We start from the raw sequence: 26091 nt of genomic DNA, 5'->3' as shown, positions 1-26091 counted from the left end.
ATTGCATGGAACCTAAACACCATAGAAAAAGGGCTTCTCCCTGGGCTTCAAATCTGCCACAGATTCATCTTTTTTGTTTGTTTGTTTGCAAATTTGTATAATAGACAAATCAGTGCATGTAGTGAAGACTCTAGGAATGCCTTGTATAAATCCAGCTGCTATTTTGTGAGCTTTTACTGGTTCCTGAGATGTTGAAGACCAAAGATCTCAAATATCATTCTTGGGGTATAACCATCTTGCTTCCTCTACCCCTTTTTGGGCTTCATCATGTCCTGCCAACATGTGTACAAGCTGATAAAGATCTGGAAAGCCAGGGTCATAATCTCCAACAGTGAATCTAAATTAAAAACATTTGGGTTTCCTCCTTAAGTTAGGAAATTCTTTAACTATGGCTCTTAGTTCAGTCTTTGACCAAAGGGTGGAGGATAAGCTGAGGAGGTTTGTTTGCAATCTTGGGTAGTTTTATTTTGAAAAATAACTATCGGGGTGCCTGGGTGGCTCAGTCTGTTGAGCGCCCAACTTCGGCTCAGGTCATGATCTCACAGTTCGTGAGCTCAAGCCCCGCGTTGGGCTCTGTGCTGACAGCTCAGAGCCTGGAGCCTGCTTCGGATTCTATGCCTCCCCCTCTCTCTGCCCCTTCCCTGCTCACACTCTGTCTCTGTCTCTCAAAAATGAATAAACATTAAAAAAAACTATCTAATAGTCTCTCCAGAGTGGCAAGGCAGTGCAGAGAGAATTAGCAAAACGTGGGTACTCAGGTGAAAAAGGCAGAGAGCATGAGTCATATCAGTCCCATCATCTTTTGTCTCAGGTGCTTCTGTGTCTTTAACTTTTCATTAGCCTTTTGTAAATGAGTCTTTTAATGAAGTTATTTTGGAATCATTATGACTTTTGGTATGCTTCTGCATACCAATTAAAGTAAGCATCCCATTCTGTTGTTCAACTTGGGATCCCCTGCTCTCAACTGCATTTCTTAAATGAGTGATCTTGTCTAATTGGAATGTTCCCCATAAAGGCCACTGTAATTCTAGGCTGTTTTTAGTAAAATTGTGCCATTTTGCTAGGTATCCGCAGCTTCCAGGACTGTAGTTCTTAAACATAAAATATGCAGGTGTGCTGGATGGTGGCATGCTCAACTCTTTGGATATAAAGGATGCCACTTCTTTTAGCTGGGCGTTGGAGTTTTCTGGAGTTAAACTGATACATAAGACACCCTATCACGGGGGTCTTCTTGAGGTGGTGAGCACTCTAACAACATTTCAATGCTCAACCTGTGCCCACCAATGTTTGTGGTATTTTGAACTCCAGAGATTCTTATTAGCAACTAGACTTTATTTAATTTTCACCTGAGGCCTCCCACTGGGCCCAATGTGGCCCACATCAGACCTAATGAGACTGGGGACCCCATCCAGGTTTTAAGTTGCATGCAGTCCAACTCCAGCTGGTAAACACCAACAGTTCTCTATGTGGAATAAGGGGTAAGGGAAGGGACTGAACCAGCAGACCCCAAAGAGTGGGGACTGATTCCAAACAAATGAGGAACTACAGCTCCCATCAGCAGTTTCCAACATGGAATCTGGGGATAGACCCAACAGCTAGGGCTTCCAATCAAGGTGGGACCCATGCAAACCCAGCCTGACTAGGGGCTCAACATAAAGAGGGTGGAGCTCAGAACCAAAAGGAACTTCTCAAGGCTCTCAGAAACAGCAAGACAGAGAACTCAGAGCGCTCATGGGTACTGTGCCTATGTTTCTCTCTGTCTCCAAAGCTGTCAAATTTCTTCAGATCCTGACATTGCCACCAAATACGTTAAGGAAGAGAAATTCAACTGAGTAAATTTAAAGATCTAATTGCCTTGAATATTCAGCAACTCATGAATGGGGCAGTATCTCATCTAACAAATAGAGGGCTGTTCTGAGAAGCTCTGCAAAATGGAAAGCTTTTTTTTTAAGCTTATTTATTTATTTTGAGGGCGGGGCAAGAGAGAGAGTGAGAGTGAGAATGAGAGGGCGAGAGAGCAAGTGAGAGCAAGAGCAAGAGAGAGAGAGAGAGAGAGAGAGAGAGAGAATCCCAAGCAGGCTCCTTGCTGTCAGTGTGGAGCCCAGCATAAGAAAAGAAAGATTTGTTTCAGTCAAGGTCACCACCCCTTAGGGGTCAGCACAGAGGGTTTTTTTCAGATGACCTAACCAGTGCTTATCAGGATATTCCAGACTGATTGATTGGTTTAAAATTCCATTCACCGGAGAGGCTGAAACTGTAGTTAGGTTATGTATTAAGTCTTGGTTAGGTTTAATGTAAATATCTCCATTTTGGACCTGTTGTTTCTTTTTAACATGTTTTACTACACATCTTTCTGTGGGTAGTGATGTCACTTTGGTAGCTTGAAATCCACTACATACTAGGGGTATTTATGCCATGAAAATCAACAAGTGCTAAAAATCAGAATGTGTTTGTTTTTACCACCTCTTTATTTCAGAGAGCCAACTGCTAGACATTTATAAGCACAGCACTTATCTGCACCCATATAGAGGATACACGTTTGACTTGAGAATTTATAGAAAATATATTCAGAAAGAACATAGTTGTAATATCAGGCTAGGTTGTAAATTCTCTAAGGGTAACAACGTTTTTTTTTTTTCAATTTTTTTAAAATGTTTATTTATTTTTGAGAGAGAGAGAGAGAGAGAGAGAGAGAGAGAGAGAAAGACAGAGCATGAGTGGGGAAGGGGCAGAAAGAGAGAGGGAAACACAGAATCTGAAGCAGGCTCCAGGCCCTAAGCTGTCAGCCCAAAGCCTGACGAGGGGCTGGAACTCACAAACTATGGAGATCATGAACTGAGCCAAAGTCAGACGCTTAACTGACTGAGCCACCCAGGTGCCCCAGGGTAACAACGTTTAACTTTTCTTTACAAAATGTGGTCAGAACAATAGGGTACTTGGGAGTTAACTTCAATCAAACATTTTTAAAAGGAAGAAAAAAGAAATACAGAAAGCTAAGAATAAAGTTGGACTTAAAAATCTGTCTAACTCAATTTCAACAACGTACAGATGAAAGCCAAATCCCAGATTTGCTCAGCTCATACAGTTAAATAATAGCAAAAATAGAACTTACTTAAGAAAAATAAAACAAAGTGACTAGCTACACTGTGGTAAGCATAGTATAACATATAGAGATTTTGAATCACTATATTGTGTACCTGAAGTGAATGCAACATTGTGTTAACTACACACACACACACACACACACACACACACAATTTAAAGGAAGAAAAAAAAATATAGTTGAAACCCACATGGGACACACGTGGACTTGCAGCCCTTAGTACACCTTCCTACAAACTAGAAAAAGTCACCCCTTCCCAAAGACAGGTGCATGCAGAATGGAGGGTAAGGGCAGGCTGTACTTCAGACCCCACTTGCTTATGCAACTGAGCCTCATTGTTCAAAAGATGACCTATTGTTAATCATGTTACAATGTCCCTTTTAATCTGGTTGGGCTACATATGCATGAGCTAGGGTATAGTCTGAGCCTCTTGCTGTGTACATGGGATCATGGCCAAACATTCAGAAAAACTGAATAACAATTTAGTGAGATTTTACACTCAGAAGAAAATGTCAAAGTCAGATAAATCTGACTTTATGGAGATAGTATGGTATAGTTAAACATTTTGGAGTTGGACAGAAATGGATTTTAATTCCAGTTTGGCTAGTAGACAACCTCACTGAAACATTTTTTTTAATCTGTAAAATAATGATAACACCATACAATCTAACCTCCATCCACAGTCACTCCATCAGACATGTGACCTTTCTCTGTGGAATCCTTTCCCCTTAGGTGGGCTCTGAGTCTTGTGTGTAAATCAGTGGTCGAAAATCAATACTCAGAAGGATGAGCTAAGGATCTAGCTACAGTGCAGATAGATGTTAGGGAGGGGGTGGTCTAATTCCACTAGCCAACAGAATTGAGGTCTCAGATTATTTATCAAACAATTTTACAAAAAAAAATTCCACATAAGATATCATTTGTCCATTTACCATAATAAAACTATTAGACGTGTTTTAATTTTTGGCTTCCCAGTCTGTTTGACCAATTGTTTTTTATACTTTTATTGTTTATATATGGGGAATCTACCTTTCTCATAATTTTTACCTAAATTAATGTAACATACAATGTTAAATAAAATTTTTATTTTGTAGCAAAAAAAAATAATGGTAATACCCTATTTCATAGAATCTAGACTATGTCAATTTTAAGACTCATCCTCATTATAGAGGCTTTTAAAATGTGAAAAAAAATGGCCAAGTGGGATGGTCAAATGTATCTTGATTTCAGAAATGTTAAGACTATAAAAATTGTGATCTTAGAATCTATGACATGTGGTAATGCCTCCCCCTTCACCATAGGTAATGGCTCTTCTTTGTGAGGATTAAATAAGATAACATATGTCAGGTTCTAGGCATAGTCCAGTCAGTGCTCAATAAGTGGTGAAAGCTGTTTAAAAAAAGAAGAAAGAAAAAAAAAATATTCTGTAATCTATAGCAAAGGCAGAGTGATGTATATTTATAGTTCCAAAGCCACTGCATTTTCCTAGTCTCTCTCATTTTCTCTGTTGTCTAAAATGATGTTAGAATAGAGCTTTTCAGAGGGAAAAAAATCAACATAGCTTGTGGACACATAATTTATTTCAGTCCATCTCCATACATCTTAACTTAGACTTCTCATGTGTCAAGTTAACGAATAAACCAAAACTATGTTGTCTGGGCTGTCTGTCCAATGCCTCAGAACAAAAGTAATCCAAATGCTTCTAAATAAAAACACTGGCTTTGGGATTCAAAAAAAAATCACCCAAATTTGGACATGTGTGACAAATGTTTTGCATTTCATTTCCTTTAACAGGAAGCTGACTCACTGTCACTGTGATTCCCAGACTTTGGGTTGTAACACCTCTGTAATGTTCCATGAAATTTTCAAAATAAATTTTACTTCAGTTCATCTCCATTTTTAAAATGTACACTTTTAGAGCAAATGCAATTGGTAAAACAAGTCTTATTACATTTGAATGGAGAATTTGATCTACAATGTGAATCATTTCTGTGCTGAATAACTTCCCTGAATTTTAGAATTAAGACTAATGGGAACATTTGATTGATACCCTCTGATTTTATCTGCTTGCTTCTGCCTGGACCTTATATTTTCCCCTAATTGAAAGTGTAAAGGGTGTCTGTTCTAGGAGAGTGGTATTCCAAGTGTGGTCCTCAGACTAGCAAATCACCTGAGAACTTACTAAAAATGCAAGTGTTTGGCCTTCACCCCAAACCTACTATATCAGAAGCTGTAGGGCTGATGCTCAGTAATGTGTGGTGTAAAACTCCTCTTGGTGACACCAATGCACACCAAAAAGTGTGAACCACTGGGATCAGATGGATCTCTGAAAGGAACTAGGAACTTGGATCCTTCCAAGAATGTCCTCTTACACAGCAAAATGATCTAAGGTAACATGCATATTTAGGTATGGAAATCACATATCCAGGAAAATAGTACAACATGTTGTTACCAGATGTTTCCAGATATCCAGGTGTTCTTAATTGGATAGTGTAGACATCTGGATGATGGTATGGACTTTTCATCCATCACAAATCATATAAATCAAGTTACTTCTTGTTAATCTATTTATTATAACAGACACCATCACCATGTACACACCATGAGCATCCTCTGTATTAATTTGGCCTGAGGGCATTCTTTTTTAAAGAACTGTGTAATCAGGCCTATGAGAAATCCCGAAATCCTTTGGCATTGGGGAATTGCATGTAGCTATGAGTAGCTCTCATCTATTTGCTTTCCACTAGTTGACCTCCTTTTAAACACTTAAAAAAAAAAGCCAAACCCTAATATTGTTCAACCTCCTTCCCCAAATGGATTCCCACTGTATATTGGCAGTTGCCAAACTCTGTTCATCATTGAGCATCCCATTTAATTATGTTCTCCTATTCTGACAAATGACTTCAGATACTGCAGTATTTTGTCTAGCAACGTCTATTAAGCAATACTAATTTTGTTTTCTTAGACTCACTAAAGGCATAATTAAGAGGTCAATCAGACTTCTGATCCATATGAGTTACCAATTATTCCTCTAGCATTTTGTTTTACAATGACAGGTGTGTGTGTGTGTGTGTGTGTGTGTGTGTGTGTGTGTGTGTGGCTAGCTCATGTATGCTGACAGTATGTATGTATGTATGTATGAATGATTAGAGTTTCTTACAGAATTTTTTATATAGTGGAAATAACCTTTTTGCCCAACATGACCTATATAATCTCAAAAGAAATAGATCTCTCTCCTCCTAATTCTGCTAATAGTGTCTTGCACAGGTATAGTCTCTGGCTCCAAACATTCAGAGAACTGTATTGCTTTTAGAATAGAGTACAAAATCCTTTATAGAGCTAACAAGGACTCTTCCTCCTCATGCATCCCCCTCATCCACCCATATCCCTGTCCTTGCTTTCTAAATCCCAACTACCCTGGCCTTCTTTCAGCTGTCAAAACAAGTTTTCTTTTTCTCGCCCCAGGGCCCTTGCACATGCTCTTCCCGCTACCTGGTATCTTCTCCTGACCCTTCTTTGCTTAATACATATTCATCATTCAACTCTCAGTTCACAAATCTCTTCCTGGAGACAATTTTCGAAAGTCTCCTTCTTTATCACTCACCTTCATCATGATGGCAGGTCTAAGGCTAGATAAGCTCCCTAAAATATTATCTCTTATTACTCTATGTTTTTCCTTCATTGCAGACTACACCAATATATTTGTATAATTATTTGATGACTCTCTCTCCAGAATGTAAGCTTCATGGAAGTAGAAGCCACATTTAAATTGCTCTCTTTAATATACTAAGTACCTGCTGTGGTACTCATCACATAATAAAAGCTCAATAGATATTAGTTGAATGAATACATGAAAAAAATGAATTAAATGAACAAATGCTTTGGGTTTTTTATTAAGGCTGAGGTAAAGAATAATTCCTAAGTGGATCCCTATTGCTGGGGAATAGAGAATATCTGATCCTCAAACTGATAGGAATTCATAGTCCTAGCTACACATGTAAAACCCCACTGTTGCTAGCAGGATTTTGTCACTTCACATAGCAATTTTTTTAATGACATGAGAAAATGCTCATAAATATTTTTAAGTAAAAATACATGAAATACATTTTTATATTCAGTGTGAACTGAAATGTGTAAAAATATAAATTCATAGCAGGATAGTTTCTGACTTTTTTACCACCTTGTTTCATCACTGTCAATTACAGATAGGGAGGGAGCCTTTAAAACAATAATGCATTCAAATTGCTATAAAAGGAAATAAAGAGTAATAACAACAACAATAATAACAGCAAAGTGCTTACAAGGGCCAGGCACTATTCTATACGCTTTACATGTAATTACCAAAGATAAACTTAGGAGATAAGTCTTATCTTCTCTTTTTTTATTTAATGTTTTTTTTATTATTATTTTTATTTTTGAGACAGAGAGAGATAGAGCATGAGCAAGGGAGGGGCAGAGAGAGAGGGAGACACAGAATCCAAAGCAGGCTCCAGGCTCTGAGCTGTCAGCACTGAGAACCGACGTGGGGCTAGAACCCACGGACTGTCAGATCATGACCTCAGCTGAAGTCAGACTTTCAACGGACTGAGCCACCCAGGCATCCCAGTCCTATCTTTATCTGATATGTTTACCTTTTAGACGCCCTACTCTGAAAATTTGATATTTACTGCTGCCATCCTAGTTCCCTAGAAGGAGCATTTCAGGAGGAGGTTACATGGACACAAGAGAAGAGCAAAGGATCAGAAGGATCCAGAATCCCAAGAATTCTTTGGGAAAGAGAAAGATGGAGAGGTAGGAAAGGAATACCAGCTGGGAGAAGACTCCTGAGTACCTAATTAAAAGAATTCAGTATCAATTGAAAAACTCCAGGAAGAAAGTAAATAAATGTTTTTGTATCATAATTTGAGATCTAGGATAGTTGTTGGGTCCTAGGGAAAGCAGAATTTTTATGGTAACAGAAAGTTCCAGTATTAACTCCCAGATGTGGTAGAACATAACAGCAAGCGCGCGCGCGCGCACACACACACACACACACACACACACACAAACGCACGCACACGCAATTAAGGACTAGTACGAAATGGGCTAACACGTTCATATTACTTACTTATGGCAATGAGTTTGCGAATGTTATTTTCCTCAGTATATTAATGATAATAATTTTTACAAGTTAAACCATAAGTTGTCAGAACACATATTTTGGTCAACTGCTTTATACACCACCATTAGGTTTGTTACCATAATTTGCTGTTGCAGTTGTTTATAATGTCTGTCCTCATTCCTTAGTTCAGAGGACACCTGAGGATCTGAATATTCTATAGATACAGCCAGAATGTAAACAGATTGCAAAGGGACTTATGTTGCCTCATTAAATCCATGCTTGGTTTAAAGTGCAGTTCAGGCTATGCTTGAACAGGGGCAAAGGGAGAGAGAGAGTTGAAAAAAATTCAAATAATTTAAATAATGCTGCACTTGAGGAAAAGACAAGGTTTTTTTGAGCTGATTTTCTGGTTTCCTTCTATACGTGCACTCATGCATTCAACAAATTTACTGAATGCCAGAATTGCTAAAGGCTGCAGGGCAGAACAGAGCTTAAACTTTGGGTGACTCAGAGAATGTATAATCTGTATGTTAGATACTTTCTGTTAAGCCTATACTGAATTGGCTTTTTTTTTATATAACACAATCCAATGGTCTTTTGGAAAAATAGCCTCCCTGCTCAGTCTTATTCAGTCCAGATGCCTTGAGAAGGGCAAAGCCTTCTTCAGGGATGAGCACATGACCTAAGCCTGGCTGATGAGAGAACCACCCCAACATATGCACACATAAGGGAAACAATAACTGTTGTAGGAGCGCTATATGACCCAAGCCAGTGCACTGATAGGGATTCCCAAATGTATTAAATAAGGTAATACTAAATGCTATTACAAACTAACCAAAAATGTAGAACATTTCATATAAACTAAAGTTTATTTCTTGTACAAATAAAGTCCAAAATGGGTATTCTTGATTGTTGGGTGGTTCTTTCCAAATAGTAATTCAGGGATTTGAGCTCTATCCACCTTTTGGCTCTGCCATCTTTAATACTTGATATCCATAGTCATCATGTGCAGCCTCAAGCTGGATTTAAAAAGGGAAATAACATGGAAAATTGCATGTACAAATATCTTATGGGCTAATGTGGAAGTGACACAAATCACTTCTGGTCACATTCTGTTGACCAGAACACTACTTTATGGTTGACTGAAGGAGGGGCTGGTAAATATAGTCTTCTCATGGGCCCAGGAAGGAGAGAAATTGGATTTGGAGACCATCTAGTAAGTCCCTGACAAAGACTTTTCCAGATTTAACAGAAAAAGCATGTATCTTTTCGGAGGAGTGGCCAAACTATACATGCAGAACAGCTGGTAACCACTGTTACCACTTGTGTAGATTAACATGGCAGGCCTGAGGCTGCTTATTCTTAGAAAGACCCGTTTGCCACACTGGCCCTTGACACTTGGAGTGCATCAGGGAACTTGAATTTCAGAGGGTTGACACTGACTTAATAGGAAGAGTGGCTCCCAGTGCTTCAGCTGTTTGTAAAAACAATATGGTTTATCTTCAACACCTGCTTTCCTCTGGGAGTCTGAGATTTTGGAACATGTTATGCAGAGGGTTTCTACGTGGTACCTCCCACCTCCTAATAGAATCTAAGGCTCTAAGTTTCTAAAGAGCTTCCCTGATAGGGAGCATTTCACTTGTATTGTTACAGTTTGCTGGGGAGAATCAAGTGCATCCTGTATGATTCCATTGGGACAGAACTCTGGAAACACTGGATCCATTATCCTTGGAAATTTGTTCCATGTTTTTTCCCTTTGCTGATTTGTTATGTATTTGTTTACTATAATAGATCATAGCCTTGAGGACAACGATATGCTGAGATTTGTGAGTCCTCCTGGCAAATCAGTCATCAGACCTGGTCTTTGGACCCTCAATACATCAACACATGGAAGGAGTCTTCCTGGGACCAAAGCTAATGCAGAAGACAGCAATCAAGGGATACAGAGAGACAGATGCCTGTTGGCATTCTCTGATCACCCAGATCAAGCTGTAACTGAAGTCAAATTTAATTTCTGAACTTTTAAGTTATCTGAGCCAATAAATTTACTTAGGGGCTTAAATCAGTTTGAGCTGACATTTCTTTTAACTGTAACTATGGTTACAGATAGGATTGGCTTATATAGCTTGTTATCTAATACATCTCTTAACACTTTAAAATGCGATTAGTTGCTTTACTCGGTAGATACAGACTGAAAGTAACTACAGTCCCCTGAAGCAGAAGCCTAGGAAAAGCCTGAAAACACAAGTTTAGCCCAGGAGAGATGGAGAGAGAGTTCCATGGCAATCATGGAAAAATAAAATCAGTAGAAAATAGGGAGAATAGAAATTGAAAGAATCCAAAATCAAATCATGGTTAAAACAAGTAAGCAAGAGATAGGCCAAGAGTATTTCGTGGCAAAATGGCAGCGTCTATGTTTTTTGTGCATAGACTCTCTATGTGGGGAAACTAAATTCTCTAAACTATAAGCTCAGTAAAAATAGTAATTTTGGTCTATTTTATTAACAGCTATAGCCCATGTGCCTAAAACAGTGCCTGGCACATACTAAGCACCCAATAAGCATTTTTAAATAAATGAAAAGATACAGAATTGTATAGAAAACATAAGCCACTAGCTACTCTGCAATCACAATATTATAGCTACCATGTTTTATTCATTCTTTAATTTCTTCAATGTAAGAAAGTCAAACAATGTCTGAACTATAAAATGATATCGAATATCAAGAAACTAGGTTATGCAGTTTAGTAAATAACTTTTATGTAAAGAAGGAAGGAAAGAAAGAAAGAAAAAGGATGGAAATCAACATAACATGGGAATATAGACTACACTCATTAAAAAAAAAAAAGAAAAAAGCTATATACTCATTAGACCTACTCAATTCACTGTAATCAAATCATGTCAGATTTTTTTAATCAATAAAATAAACCATGAAGGTCATCTAATTCATGGGTTCCCAAATGCTTCTGCAAATCAGAATACTCTGGGAATATTTAAAAATACAGATTCCTGAGTCCTACCTAGACCTAGTAAATCACTACCTCCGGGCAGCGGTATGAGGCCAAAGGATTTGTATCTTTAACTCCCCCAGGTGATTCTGATAATCACCATTTTGGGAATCTCTGCATTTTATCTACGATCTTAATTTCACAGATAAGAAAACCAATACCCAAAGACAAAGCTGGCTTCTGTAAGAAAGTTAGAAAGTATGGTTTTACTGTCCTCAGGATCAGAACTCAGGGGCTCAGACCCATCTAGTGTTCTCTCCATGATACTACACTACCAAACTCTGGGTCAGTACCCAAAACACTCAGACCTTGCTTTTTGTAGGTTAGGATATGTGCTAGGAGTTATAAGACATGATTCCCACCATCCACTCAACCCATTTATTCTCCAGAGTTCAAACAAAGAAGGCAAGAAATACAGACCTGAATGGCACAAGCAGAACTCTTGGATCCCGTCCTGAATTGAAGCTTCTAAATCTCTAAAGTTACTATTCAAATTGAGGCCACACCCTCTGACTTCAAAGCTCAGTCATAAGAATGAAGTAGGAAGTCTCAGGCCACCATATTCAACCCCTCATCCCCACGCTTACCCCCAGACACTCACACACACACACACACACACACACACACACACACACACACGGAGCAAGGCTGAGGGACATAAGTCAAACTGAAACACGATGATACCATGATACCCCTATCCTGATTTTAGTACTCAGTGTGTAAAATCACACCCCTCATTTATAAACATTGACTCCTTCTCCTTGTTGCCTCAGTCTTAGTGTTTTTGTGGCAAATAAAACCAGAGTAAAGGCATAGTAAGTACCCCAAAGAATTCTGGAATGTTAAATTTCAAGACATGGAAGGCTGTGAATCAAAACACTGGAACTGCCAAATCCACAGAAGTAATTAAGAATCGCTTTTGTCTTTCTACCAGTACCCATTACTTTTTCCCGCCATTGTGATTATGAAAGCAACATCTCCCTCCCCGCCCCGCCGCTCAATTCGGAAAGCGAACTGGAGGCCACACTGATTAGCGTTCTTTTATTTTGAAACTCTAAATGGAAAGTTGCAGTCCTGGTGCTTAAACAAATGTAAAACAAATAGATTAGTGGGGGCCTCTTTATCTAAAGACTGGCTGTTCTGTTTTCCTTGAATATTACTTATTGCATCTAGTAGAGGATAATCTTCAGAGAATTAAAATGCATCTGGGTTTTCTGAGAAATGCTATTTATTCTGATAGGAAAGCACTGGACATCAGACTGATAAATTAAGTGCTTACAAACAGTTCAATGGCAAAAGAAAAAAAAGCAGCAGGGTTGTGACTCTGTAATTGCCTTACTTTTATGAAATTAGCATGTGACATGGAAAAAAGGATAAGGTTTACCATAGCTAATTCCACTGTAGATATATAATTGTTAAAAAGCAAAATTCAGCTGAGTAAATTTAAAGATCTAAATGGCTTTATTCGATGAGGGCATCACCCATCCCGTCTAGCAAACAGAAAAGAGTTCCAGAAAGCTGTACAAAGTGAAAGGCTTTTATAAGCAGAAGAGGGCAGGAAAGGTAGTTTCTAGCAGAGTGGGTTGTTTCCAACAGGGTCATCTTCCTATGGGTGACAAAAGGGGTACCTCTGGTTGATTACCTTACTGGGGCTGACCAGGTAATCCCGATTGACTAGGTAAAGGTTACATTCTCAGGAAAGACTGAAACTGCAGTCAGGTTAGGTGTTAAGTCTCTTGTGTGCTGATGCGGGGCTTAGTACAAGTGACTGCATTTGGGGCCTGTGGTCTCCTTTTTACCTTTCACCATGTAATTGTCAATTAACTCATCGGAGGATGTACAGGTATTTCTTGTCACATTTTAACTGCTGGCACGTTCAGTTCTATCTTTTGTTCTTTGATTTACAACCTAATTTACTTGCCGCATAAACACATGTGCTCATGCATTCATCTGTTTCAGGGAGGGCTTTGGAACCATTTGAGCATACTCCATCACATTTTGTAATTCAAAAAGCCCTTGGATAAATGAAGGGATTTCATTCCTCAGTTTCGTATTTATGAACCATATCTGAGACACCACACTAATGAGTCCAAAGCCATTCATATTTGACGCACTTTTAGGTTCCTTTTCAGATTCCAATATAATTTCTGCTTCACCACTTAACATTTGCAACATACAATCAGCATATTACCATGTGTGCTGTGTTCTAACATTCTTTAATTGTTTCACATCTGCTACTTTATTATCCTAAATAAATTTTAATCCTTGAAGACAAGAACCATTTCTCTGGCTCCTTTTCCAGACTTAGCCAAGGGTCAGGTATATTATACACAGTAAATAAAAGCATGTATTAATTGAGTTCAATGACTGCATACTGATTAGTTACTCACTCCTTAAACAATTATTTTTTGAGATCTACTAAGATCCAGACTTTATTCCTGACCACAGCTTCTCAAACTTTATATGAATCACCTGGGTATTTAAAAAAAAAAAAAACAAGGATATTGATATAATCAGTCTGGGTTAAAGCCTGAGCTGCTTTAGTTCCAACAAGATCCCAGGTGATACTGATGCTGTTGGTCAATGAACCAAACTTGGACTAAATGGAACCCAGACTAGGAGTTGGAAAATATTTCCTGTAAAGGGCTAGATTATAAATATTCAAGGTTTGTTGGGCCATATGGTCTCTGTCACAATTAGTCAATTCTGCCTTTCTCGTGCAAAAACAGCCACTATAATAAGTAAATGAATGGGCATGGCTGTGTTCCAATAAAATGTTTACAAAAATAGGAGTCCAGACAGACTTGGCTGGTAGGCTGTAGTTTTCTCACTCCTGGCCTAGATAATAAGGTCACACAAGACATGGGCCCTTTCCTTAGGAAATTCAAGTAGGAAACATCTATAGGTATTTAACTGTTAAAGTTTTAGTAAAATGATGTATAGATATTCTAGGGGCCATCTTAATTTTGTTACGTGGTTAGTAATTAGCGGCTGCTTAGCAATTCACCTGATGTAAATTAGCTTAGATTGGTCTCTCAGGTTCTGCTACACTAGCAAAACAGAAAAGTGATAATTTTATAGTGTATCCAATCCATGATATAGTCAGCTGATTTCAGGTAAGCATACATTCTTTTTTCTTTCTTTGTTATTGTTGTTGATTTTTTAAAAATTATTTTTAAAGATGACATTCATTTGACTTACCCACTCCCAGAGAGCACTTTTTATATGGCTGACGAAATTTTGCATTTTCTAGATGTCCAAGAAATCAGTCCAAAATGTAATTACTTCATTTTTTTCTTTAGTATCTGCTTTGCCTTTTGCATTATTTCCATTTTATTCTTTCCTCTTCCATTCTTAGTTCTGAAAACCTGGTGTCAATACCTATTTGAACCTCCCTAGTTCCTTATTATGACTGATTTCCTGAAAGCAATCAATTATGTACATGGCCAATGAGTCTAAAGAAATAACTTCCCACTATCAGCAGTGTTTTAATGACTGGAAATAGTTCTTGATAAAAGGAAATTTCAGCTTTCAATGTTTGTAGGCCCTGCTCATGGGCTCTGAGGGAAGCTATACTTTAACCAAGGTCAAAATGACTTGGCAAAACCTCAAAGCATGGGTTCTATTTCTGCCCTGAGCACACACTGTACATCTGCTTTGTTAAAAAAAAAAAAAAAAAAGAGCATTCTGAACAGAAGAAGAAACTTCCCTGGTTCCCATACTACAGCCCTATACTAAAAACATAAAATAAAGTATGTAACTTTATGGAATGTCCTTTGTCTTGATGATTTGTAACCATGTAAAAAACATATACAAGCCTGCACCAAATGTTCCTCCCCTGGAGCACCCTCTTCTTTGTGAAGATTGTGTATCATGGGCAGCCTTCCTGACTTGGACTTGAATACAACCCTTTTCCTTTCTGTTTAAAAAAATTTTTAAAAGGTTTGTTCAGCTTGCCTTGACATCCTGGAAATTCAGCATTGATGTTTTTGTATTCATCTCTCTCCCAACAAGCGATTATTGAACATACATTGTATCTTGAGTCCTATAAACAAAGGAGGGAAAACCTACCACACTAAGTGCCCTATTACCTTCTCTTCAATTTTCCAAAAACAAAAACAAAACACACAAAAAAACCCCACAATTAGCTTCTGCCTGCCATTTGACTGATTAAAGTCCATATGCTCCCCAAAGTGCTTTGGGCTCTTACTCTAAAACAAGTCATTGTCCCACTTGTTTTTCCATCTCTGGGGACACACTTCTACTTCCAACTTTTTCTCTCATCACTCGGGGCCATCTCATAATTGCCACCACACGTCTCTATTTTTTTTTTTTTCCTGATTCATTTTGGACAAAGCTTTTCTTTTATTTCTTCAAGCACCGCTAATACTTGATTGCCACTAGGTTGTAGAGGACTCCAGAATTTACTGCAAGACAAAATTAGATGGCCAGAACGGAGGACTGAAAAGCCCATATCAAACGAAAGTATTCTCTCCTATGTTTGACCCATCAGCCATACCTTTTTTTCCAGAAGTTCTGTGAACTTCTCTCCCTCCCTTGCATGTCTTTTCACACATAAACTCTGCTTTCACTACCCTGAGAGGCACCCATTTTTCTGTAGCCCACTTCCATGCAAACCGATGAATTTTCTCTCCCATCTTCTCCACAGCTCCTTATTTTCTCTCTGCTCAGTAGGAACCCAAAGTCAAATACTAGTGTAACAATTTCCTCACCCAGGAGGGACTTGACACTGTAGAACAGTTTAGCTTCTTGTTTTTTCTACTTTGTTTCCCCGGAACAGAACAGCCTCAGGGCTTAGCTTTGGCATAATCAAATGTTCATTAAACTGTCCCCACCCCTCTTCCAAAAAAAAAAAAAAAAAAAAAAGGGACTCTTTTTCCTGAAATGAAATTCTCACCACCTCAGAGAGGACTGAAACAGCTTCAGGCAGTTTGCTTCAGAAGAGTAATTTTATTTATTTATTTTGTTGTTGTTGCCTAACACTCAACCAAAGAGAAAACTAACTGGAAGTATAACAAATATATGTTCAAAAAATACTGAGAGCATAGAAAAGGACTAGTTCTACCTAAGGGAGAAGTGAAGAAGAAAGAACAAAATATGCACTCTTTTTGTTTTAAATATGCATTCTTATATTTGCCATCATGGGTAGGTCTCAATCAAGGAGCTAGGAAACATCTTGATATGTGTGTTAGGGTAGATAGAGGTGGGTTTGGAGTTTGGGAACTGAACCTTTTTAAAAACATGTATTTTTTGAGGGTGGGGCACCTGGGTGGTTCAGTCAGTTAAGCTTGGTTTCAGCTCAGGTCATGATCTCATGGTGCATGGAATGGAGCCCTGTGTTGCCAAGGAGGCTACTTGGGATTCTCCCTCTCCTTCTCCCTCTCTTTCTGCCCTTCCTCTGCTCGTGTGTTCTCTCTCTCTCTCTCTCTCTCTCAAAATAAACTTTATATATATATATATATGTATACTATATGTAAACTATATATATATATGATATATACACATACATATATATATGATATATATGTGATACATGATATATTTTAATTATAGTTCATGTGATTGGAAAGGGACTTTTATAATTCCAGGGTGGGAATCTGGACCAAGGATATATACCCAGGCTATGAAACCTCAGAAAGACAAAAGCAGGGTCACACAGAAGTGTGCAGACCTTCCAGGTTGTCTTCTCTTTCGTCAGTTATATTGACTCTCAGGAGAGTCCTCTGGTATGCTCCAACTTGCACAGGAAAGACCACAAATACTTCCTTATGAGCTCTGGACATCATCAGACCGTGGACTCTTTTCATCTTAGGGAAATGAAGCTAATAGAGGTTCTGAAAACCACTGATACCATAGTCCTCACTTCTATAGACAGAGACTATGTCACCAAAGTGACCTTCCCCTGGTTGGTAACAGATCTGAAACTAGAATCCAGGTGTTCTGCTAACATCTGTGTTCTTCCCACTACTCTGAATTTCAGTATTATTGGCATTGAAGGGTGTCATCCTGGAGGAGGTCTCCTCAACTTAAGAATTTCTGATGACACAACTAAGCCCCTTCCAGAACAGAACTGACAGGTGCTAGATACTTGGAATGAGTCAACTACAGTTTACCATTACATTAGCACTGGGAATAGTATACATATTCATACAGGCATAGCCTAAGTACAGCTAACTCATCTAGAATGGGCAGAAGTGCCAAAATTATTATTTTTAAAAATTTTAATGTTTATTTTGAGAAAGACAAAGAGAGAGCACAAGCAGGGGAGGAGCAGAGAGAGAGACAGAGAATTCCAAGCAGGCTGTACATTCAGCCCGATGAGGGGCTGAATCCCACAACTGTGAGATCATGACCTGAGCTGATATCAAGAGCCAGACACTCAACCAACTGAGCCACGCAGGCACCCCCAAAGTGCCACAAATTATTATAAACCAGGATCTCTCATCCTTGGCTCTACTGGCATTCTAGGCGGGATAATGCTTTGTTATGGAGGCCTTTCCTGTACATTGTAGGATGTTCAGTAGCATCCCTGACCCCTATTCACTAGATGCCAGCAGGAACCACCCTCCCACCCTTCTGCCAATCAGCAGACATTGCCAAATGTCTTCTGGGAGACAAAAATTGGCTCCCCTATGTTGAGAATCACTGTTATACACTACATAAATAAAGTCTCCCCAAATTTCACTGATATAACCTGTTGATAAGGAAAGCTGAATCAAGGGAGACACCCACCTTGCAAAGCCTTGACTCTCTCAGAGGGAGAGAGTGATGTCAGAATTTATTGGGAATCAGAAGTTTGGTTTATGGTGGGGCTGTCAATACAGAGACAAGATTAGGATTAGGTAAGAATTAAGATACAACAAGGGGCCAGACTGTGTGAGTTCTGACAGCCAGGGGGACTTAACATCTGAAATGTTAGCAGTCAACAGCTCTGCTCTCTGAGAGCAGGGAGGACAAGAGGACACCGGGAAGGAGAGTTGTTGAGCCCTGGGAGACAGAGCTCAGCTCGGGGGGGATCTAAGGTGCTGACCAGCGCCATCTCCCTCTCCTGTACCCCAGCCAAAATCCCAAAGAGAACCAGTTCCCATCACTGAACTTGCTTGCACCGTGCAAACACCCAACGCTGTGCTTCTGTGGATATATCCCTCCCACGGGTCTGCCTCCCTCCTGGTGCTGCAGGGCCCCTCCGGCAGGGGACCACCAATGGTAAGCAAGCTAAGCCTGCCCCTTCGACTCCTGTGCAACTTGTGGATCCACTCCAGCTAATATGCCAGATCCCATGAAGCAGCACCACAAGCCTGGCAATGTACAAGTAGCCCAAACGGGCCACGCCACCCCACAGTGAATCCCACCCCTAGGAGAAGGGAAGAGAAGGTACACACCAGTCTGACTGTGGCCCCAGCAGTGGGCTGGGGGCAGACATCAGGTCTGACTGCGGCCCCACCCACCAATGCAAGTTACTCCAGACAGCACAGGGGAAGAGCCCTGCAGTTCCACGCCACTCCAGGGACTATCCAAAATGACAAAACGGAAGAATTTTCCTCAAAAGAAACTCCAGGAAGTAGTGATAGCTAACGAATTGATTAAAAATGATTTAAGTAATATAATGGAACAAGAATTTAGAATAATAGTTATAAAATTAATCGCAGGGCTTGTAAAAATTATAGAGGACAGCAGAGAATCTCTTGCTACAGAGATCAAGGGACTAAGGAACAGCCAGGAGGAGCTAAAAAATGCTATCAATGAACTGCAAAATAAAATGGAGACAACTACGGCTCAGATTGAAGAGGCAGAGGAAAGAATGGGTGAACTAGAAGATAAAATTATGGAAAAAGAAGAAGCTGAGAAAAAGAGATAAAAAAAATCCAGGAGTATGAGGGGAAAATTAGAGAACTAAGTGATGCACTAAAGAGAAATAATATACACATAATTGTATTCCAGAGGAGGAAGAGCGAGGGAAAGGTGCCGAAGGTATACTTGAAGAAATAATAGCTGAGAACTTCCCGGATCTGGGGAAGGAAAAAGGCGTTGAAACCCAAGAGGCACAGAGAACTCCCTTCAGACGTAACTTGAATCGATCTTCTGCATGACATATCATAGTGAAACTGGCAAAATACAAGGATAAAGAGAAAATTCTGAAAGCAGCTAGGGATAAACAGGTTCTAACCTACAAAGGGAGACCCATAAGATTAGTGGCAGACCTATCTACTGAAATGTGGCAGGCCAGAAAAGAATGGCAGGAAATCTTCAATGTGATGAACAGAAAAAATATGCAGCCGAGAATCCTTTATCCAGCAAGTCTGTCATTTAGAATAGAAGGAGAAATAAAGGTCTTCCCAAACAAACAAAAACTGAAGGAATTCGTCACCACTAAACCAGCCCTACAAGAGATCCTAAGGGGGATCCTGTGAGACAAACTACCAGAGACATCGCTACAAGCATGAAACCTACGGACATCACAGTGACTCTAAACCCATATCTTTCTATAATAACACTGAATGTAAATGGATTAAATGCTCCAAGCAAAAGACATAGGGTATCAGAACAGATAAAAAAACAAGACCCATCTATTTTCTTTCTACAAGAGACTCATTTTAGACCTGAGGACACCTTCAGATTGAAAGTGAGGGGAGGGAGAATTATCTATCATGCTACTGGAAGTCAAAAGAAAGCTGGAGTAGCCACACTTACATCAGACAAACTGGACTTTAAATTAAAGGCTATAACAAGAGATGAAGAAGGGCATTATATAATAATTATAGGGTCTATCCATCAGGAAGAGCTAACAATTATAAATGTCTATGTGCCGAATACGGGAGCCCCCAACCATATAAAACAATCACAAATATAAGCAATCTTATTGATAAGAATGTGGTAATTGCATGGGACTTTAATACTTCATACAACAATGGATAGATCATCTAGACACAGGATCAATAAAGAAACAAGGGCCCTGAATGATACATTGGATCAGATGGACTTGACAGATATATTTAGAACTCTGCATCCCAAAGCAACAGAATATACTTTCTTCTCAAGTGCACATAGAACATTCTCCAAGATAGATCACATACTGGGTCACAAAACAGCCCTTCATAAGTATACAAGAATTGAGATCATACCACTTTCAGACCACAATGCCATGAAACTTTAAATCAACCACAGGAAAAATCTGGAAAACCTCCAAAAGCATGGAGGTTAAAGAACACCCTACTAAAGAATGAATGGGTCAACCAGGCAATTAGAGAAGAAATTTAAAAATATATGGAAACAAATGAAAATGAAAATACAACAATCCAAACGCTTTGGGACACAGCAAAGGCAGGCCTGAGAGGAAAATACATTGCAATCCAGGCCTATCTCAAGAAACAAGAAAAATCCCAAATACAAAATCTAACAGCACACCTAAAGGAAATAGAAGCAGAACAGCAAAGACACCCAAACCCAGCAGAAGAAGAGAAATAATAAAGATCAGAGCAGAAATAAACAATATAGAATCTAAATAAAATGTAGAGCAGATCAATGAAACTAAGAGTTGGTTTTTTGAAAAAATTAACAAAATTGATAAACCTCTAGCCAGGCTTCTCAAAAAGAAAAGGGAGATGACCCAAACAGATAAAATCATGAATGAAAATGGAATTATTACAACCAATCCCTCAGAAATACAAGCAATTATCAGGGAATACTATGAAAAATTATATGCCAACAAACTGGACAACCTGGAAGAAATGGACAAATTCCTAAATACCCATACACTTCCAAAACTCAATAAGGAAGAAATAGAAAACTAGAACAGACCCATAACCAGCAAAGAAATTGAATCAGTTATCAAAAATCTCCCAACAAATAAGAGTCCAGGAGTAGATGGCTTCCCTGGGGAATTCTACCAGACATTTAAAGCAGAGATAATACCTATCCTTCTCAAGCTGTTCCAAATAGAAAGGGAAGGAAAACTTCTAGACTCATTCTATAAAGCCAGCATTACTTTGATTCCTAAACCAGACAGAGACCCAGCAAAAAAAGAAAACTACAGGCCAATATCCCTGATGAATATGGATGTAAAAATTCTCAATAAGATACTAGCAAATCAAATTCAACAGCATGTAAAAAAAAATTATTCACCGTGATCAAGTGGGATTCATTCCTGGGATTCAGGGATGGTTTAACATTCAGAAATCAATCAACGTGATCCATCACATTAATAAAAGAAAAGAAAAGAGCCATATGATCCTGTCAATCGATGCAGAAAAAGCATTTGACAAAATTCAGCATCCTTTCTTAATACAAGCCCTCAAGAAAGTCGGGATAGAAGGAACATACTTAAACATCAAAAAAGCCATTTATGAAAAGTCCACAGCTAACATCATCCTCAATGGGGAAAAACTGAGAGCTTTCCCCCTGAGATCAGGAATACAACAGGGATGTCCACTGTCACCGCTGTTGTTTAACATAGTGTTGGAAGTTCTAGCATCAGCAATCAGACAACAAAAGGAAATCAAAGGCATCAAAATTGGCAAAGATGAAGTTAAGCTTTCACTTTTTGAAGATGACATGATATTATACATGCAAAACCAGACAGACTCCACCAAAAGTCTACTAGAACTGATAGATGAATTCAGCAAAGTTGCAGGATACAAAATCAATGTACAGAAATCAGTTGCATTCTGATACACTAATAATGAAGCAACAGAAAGACAAATAAAGAAACTGATCCCATTCACAAATGCACCAAGAATCATAAAATACCTAGGAATAAACCTAACTAAAGATGTAAAAGATCTGTATGCTGAAAACTATAGAAAGCTTATGAAGGAAATTGAAGGAGATGCAAAGAAATGAAAAAACATTCCATGCTCATGGGTTGGAAGAATAAATATTGTTAAAATGTCAATACTACCCAAAGCTATCTACACATTCAATGCAATCTCAATCAAAATTGAAGCAGTATTCTCGAAGCTAGGACAAGCAATCCTAAAATTTGTATGGAACTGCAAAAGGCCCCGAATAGCCAAAGTAATTTTGAAGAAGAAGACCAAAGCGGGAGGCATCACAATCCCAGACTTTAGCCTCTACTACAAAGCTGTAATCATCAAGACAGCATGGTATTGGCACAAAAACAGACACATAGACCAACATAATAGAATAGAGACTCCAGAACTAGACCCACAAAAGTATAGCCAACTAATCTTTGACAAAGCAGGAAAGAATATCCAATGGAAAAAAGACAGTCTCTTTAACAAATGGTGCTGGGAGAACTGGACAGCAACATGCAGAAGGTTGAAACTAGACCACTTTCTTATGCCATTCACAAAAATAGACTCAAAACGGATAAAAGACGAGAATGTGAGACAGGAAACCATCAAAACCCTAGAGGAAAAAGCAGGAAAAAACCTCTCTGACCTCAGCCGTAGCAATTTCTTATTTGACACATCTCCAAAGGCAAGGGAATTAAAAGCAAAAATGAACTATTGGGACCTCATGAAGATAAAAAACTTCTGTACTGCAAAGGAAACAATCAACAAAACTAAAAGACAACCAACAGAATGGGAAAAGATATTTGCAAATGACATATCAGACAAAGGGCTAGTATCCAAAATCTATAAAGAACTCACCAAACTCCACACCCGAAAAACAAATAATCCCATGAAGAAATGGGCAGAAAACATGAATAGATGATTCTCTAAAGAATACATCCAGATGGCCAACAGACACATGAAAAGATGCTCAACGTCACTCTTTATCAGGGAAACACAAATCAAAACCACACTCAGATATCACCTCACGCCAGTCAGAGTGGCCAAAATGAACAAATCAGGAGACTAGATGCTGGCAAGGATGTGGAGAAACGGGAACCCTCTTGCACTGTTGGTGGGAATGCAAACTGGTGCAGCCGCTCTGGAAAACAGTGTGGAGGTTCCTCAAAAAATTAAAAATAGATATACACTGTGACCCAGCAATAGCACTGCTAGGAATTGACCCAAGGGATACAGGAGTGCTGATGCACAGGGGCACTTGTACCCCAATGTTTAGAGCAGCACTTTCAACAATAGCCAAATTATGGAAAGAGCCTAAATGTCCATCAACTGATGAATGGATAAAGAAATTGTGGTTTATATACACAATGGAATACTATGTGGCAATGAGAAAGAATGAAATATGGTCTTTTGTAGCAACGTGGATAGAACTGGAGAGTGTGATGCTAAGTGAAATAAGTCATACAGAGAAAGACAGATACCATATGGTTTCACTCCTATGTGGATCCTGAGAAACTTAACGGAAGACCATGGGGGAGGGGAAGGAAAAAAAAAAAGAAAGTAAGAGAGGGAAGGAGCCAAACCATAAAAGACTCTTAAAAACTGAGAACAATCTGAGGGTTGGGGTGGGAGGGAGGGGAGGGTGGTTAATGGGCATTGAGGAGGGCACCTGTTGGGATGAGCACTGGGTGTTGTATGGAAACCAATCTGACAATAAATTTCATATTTAAAAAAATAATAAATAAATAAATACTAAAAAAAAGAATTAAGATACAACAGTTCAACAATGGTGAAAAAGCAATTGCTGACGTGAGGAATTCAAAGAATCTCAGTGCACAAACTGTTCAAGAGTTCATAGGTCTTTTGTGAGGTTCCTATAATGAACAATCAAACATTTGCAGGGAAAGGGGAGTGGTGGAAAGACAAAGGCATACTAAATGAAGACAGAGGAATTGCAAAGAGACATCAATGTAGATAATAGGGTGTGGCTTTGTTTCCCAATGTCTAGGCAGATTCTGTGGGTGGTTTAGGTTCTTAACTGCCTTTTATTTTTTATTTACTTATTTTTAATGTTTATTTATTTTTGAGAGGGGTGGGGACAGAGAGAGAGAGAGACAGAGAATCTGAGGCAGGCCCTGCGCTGACAGCGGGGCTCGAACCACCAGATGTGAGATCATGACCTGAGCCAGAATCAGGCACTCAACCAACTGAGCCACCCAGGCACCCCATCAACTGCCACACTTTAAACAGTTTCTTATTTAGTGTCCTAATCTGATCTTCATTTAGATTATTTTTATTTTCCATTGGTCCTAAAAAAACAAAAAACAAAAAACAAAAATGTCCTTCTGAGCCAGTGTGGCAAACATGTTTCACATGAGCATCAGAATGCCCTGGTTTTATTGAGGTCTTACACACTGAGGGAGAGTCATCACTCTGAGTTTCATACTTGCCCATTTCTACTCTGGCAAGTCTAAGGCAAACGCGTGAGTTACTCATGTTTTTGTACTCCATGACCTTGTTGTTAAAAATATGTCCACTTTGCATGGAGTCATTAATTCCTTAATTAAATGAATGTTTGGTTTTAATTTTAACTGCACTCAAAGTTCATGCCCCAAAGCTGGTTATGCTATCCCTGGATCTGCAGACCTAGCCTTCCAGCAGTCTGATATAGACACTTGGCAAAAATATTCTGAAAATACCACAGCTTTCCTGCTTCTACCCTACTCTGGGGTATGCTATTCCTTCAGTGATGTGGTTAGGGAAGAGGTTAAGGTCCAGGCAGGACAGGTGCAGACAGATAGCCCTGAGTTTAGAGCCCAGCCCTAAGACAAATCTGATATATAACCATAACTCCTTTACTTCTGCTATCTTATCTATAAGATAACTCTTTTCTAGGGTTTTTGTAAGGATTAAATAAATGAATATAAAATATGTGTGAAACACTAAAGTAGACATCTGTTGATTTGGGGCTATCCAGCATGTATTTAACCTATTTCCGCTATTAAGTCCTAGATTGTATTCTGGAAAATCACCCATTCCTCATTCCCAGTCTATAAGTTTCAGGTAGATCCCAACAACTTCTTCAAGGGGTGAAGCATGACAACTAGGTATAAACTAATAATCTTATTCTATCATACGGTCTCTTTGCTTCAGAGAACAACACAATCATCAAAACTAGGTGAATGAGCCCATTAGAGCCAATTCTCTAGCTTTTTCACTAATTACCGGAAAGTGGCATTTGTCACTAGACTCAAGTCAAAGATGTGAAGCTCAAGCTGCTAGAGCCATCCCAGCCCCCCACCTTCCTATCCCTAATAGATCCTGAGGTGGACCCCAGCACTTGTCACATCACTTGTGTGCTTGGTTGAGTGCTCTCTGAAGCCAATTCTATCCATGGATTTTCAGTTATATGAGCCTGCAAATTCCTTGTTTCTTCTTTCTTGAAACTACAAAAATAATCGCTGATGTAAATGCCTGGCAAATAGTATTTATTAAATACTTTTACTATTATCTATAAGATATCTTTCTTTCTTTCAGGGCCTCCATCTTCAATTGGAACAACCTCTATGCAAATATCCAGAATAAAATGTATTATTCCTATGGGTCACGGTGGGAAAAGTTCATGTCATTGATGGTTTCTTAGCTACAGACAGACACTAGTGGGCATGGGAAAGAAGAGAAGTAAAGATCACTTATTCTGTCTCCACTAAAACACGTTTTAGGAAGGGAATTTGTCATCTTCTCAGGTGCAATATTACCAAAGATTTAATCAGATGACTACTTTCTGGAAATTTCAAAAGTGTAAGACTCCTCCTTTTACAGTTTTTAGATGAAAACAGTGCTTATTAATTGCATTATTGATTTGTGCCTTTTAAGTTTCTGAGTCTTCTTATAGAAATAAGAGAACCATGCAGCTTAGCTTCCCATATAATAAATGAACCAATTTCCTTGATGTTGGATCCCATATTGGAAACTGTCAGCAGTCAAAAAGAAACTAGAGAGCCGACTGCACTTGACCATTGGATTTATTTGCTAATTTTTGACTCATCCCTTTTCCTGGTTCTCTCACTTAGTTTCTAACAGGGTATTTGATAGTTTTTGTTGTT

The sequence above is a fragment of the Panthera leo genome, chromosome A2 (genome assembly GCF_018350215.1).
Source record: "Panthera leo isolate Ple1 chromosome A2, P.leo_Ple1_pat1.1, whole genome shotgun sequence".
Lineage (NCBI taxonomy): Eukaryota > Metazoa > Chordata > Mammalia > Carnivora > Felidae > Panthera > Panthera leo.
Note: the sequence above shows the minus strand (reverse complement) of the source record.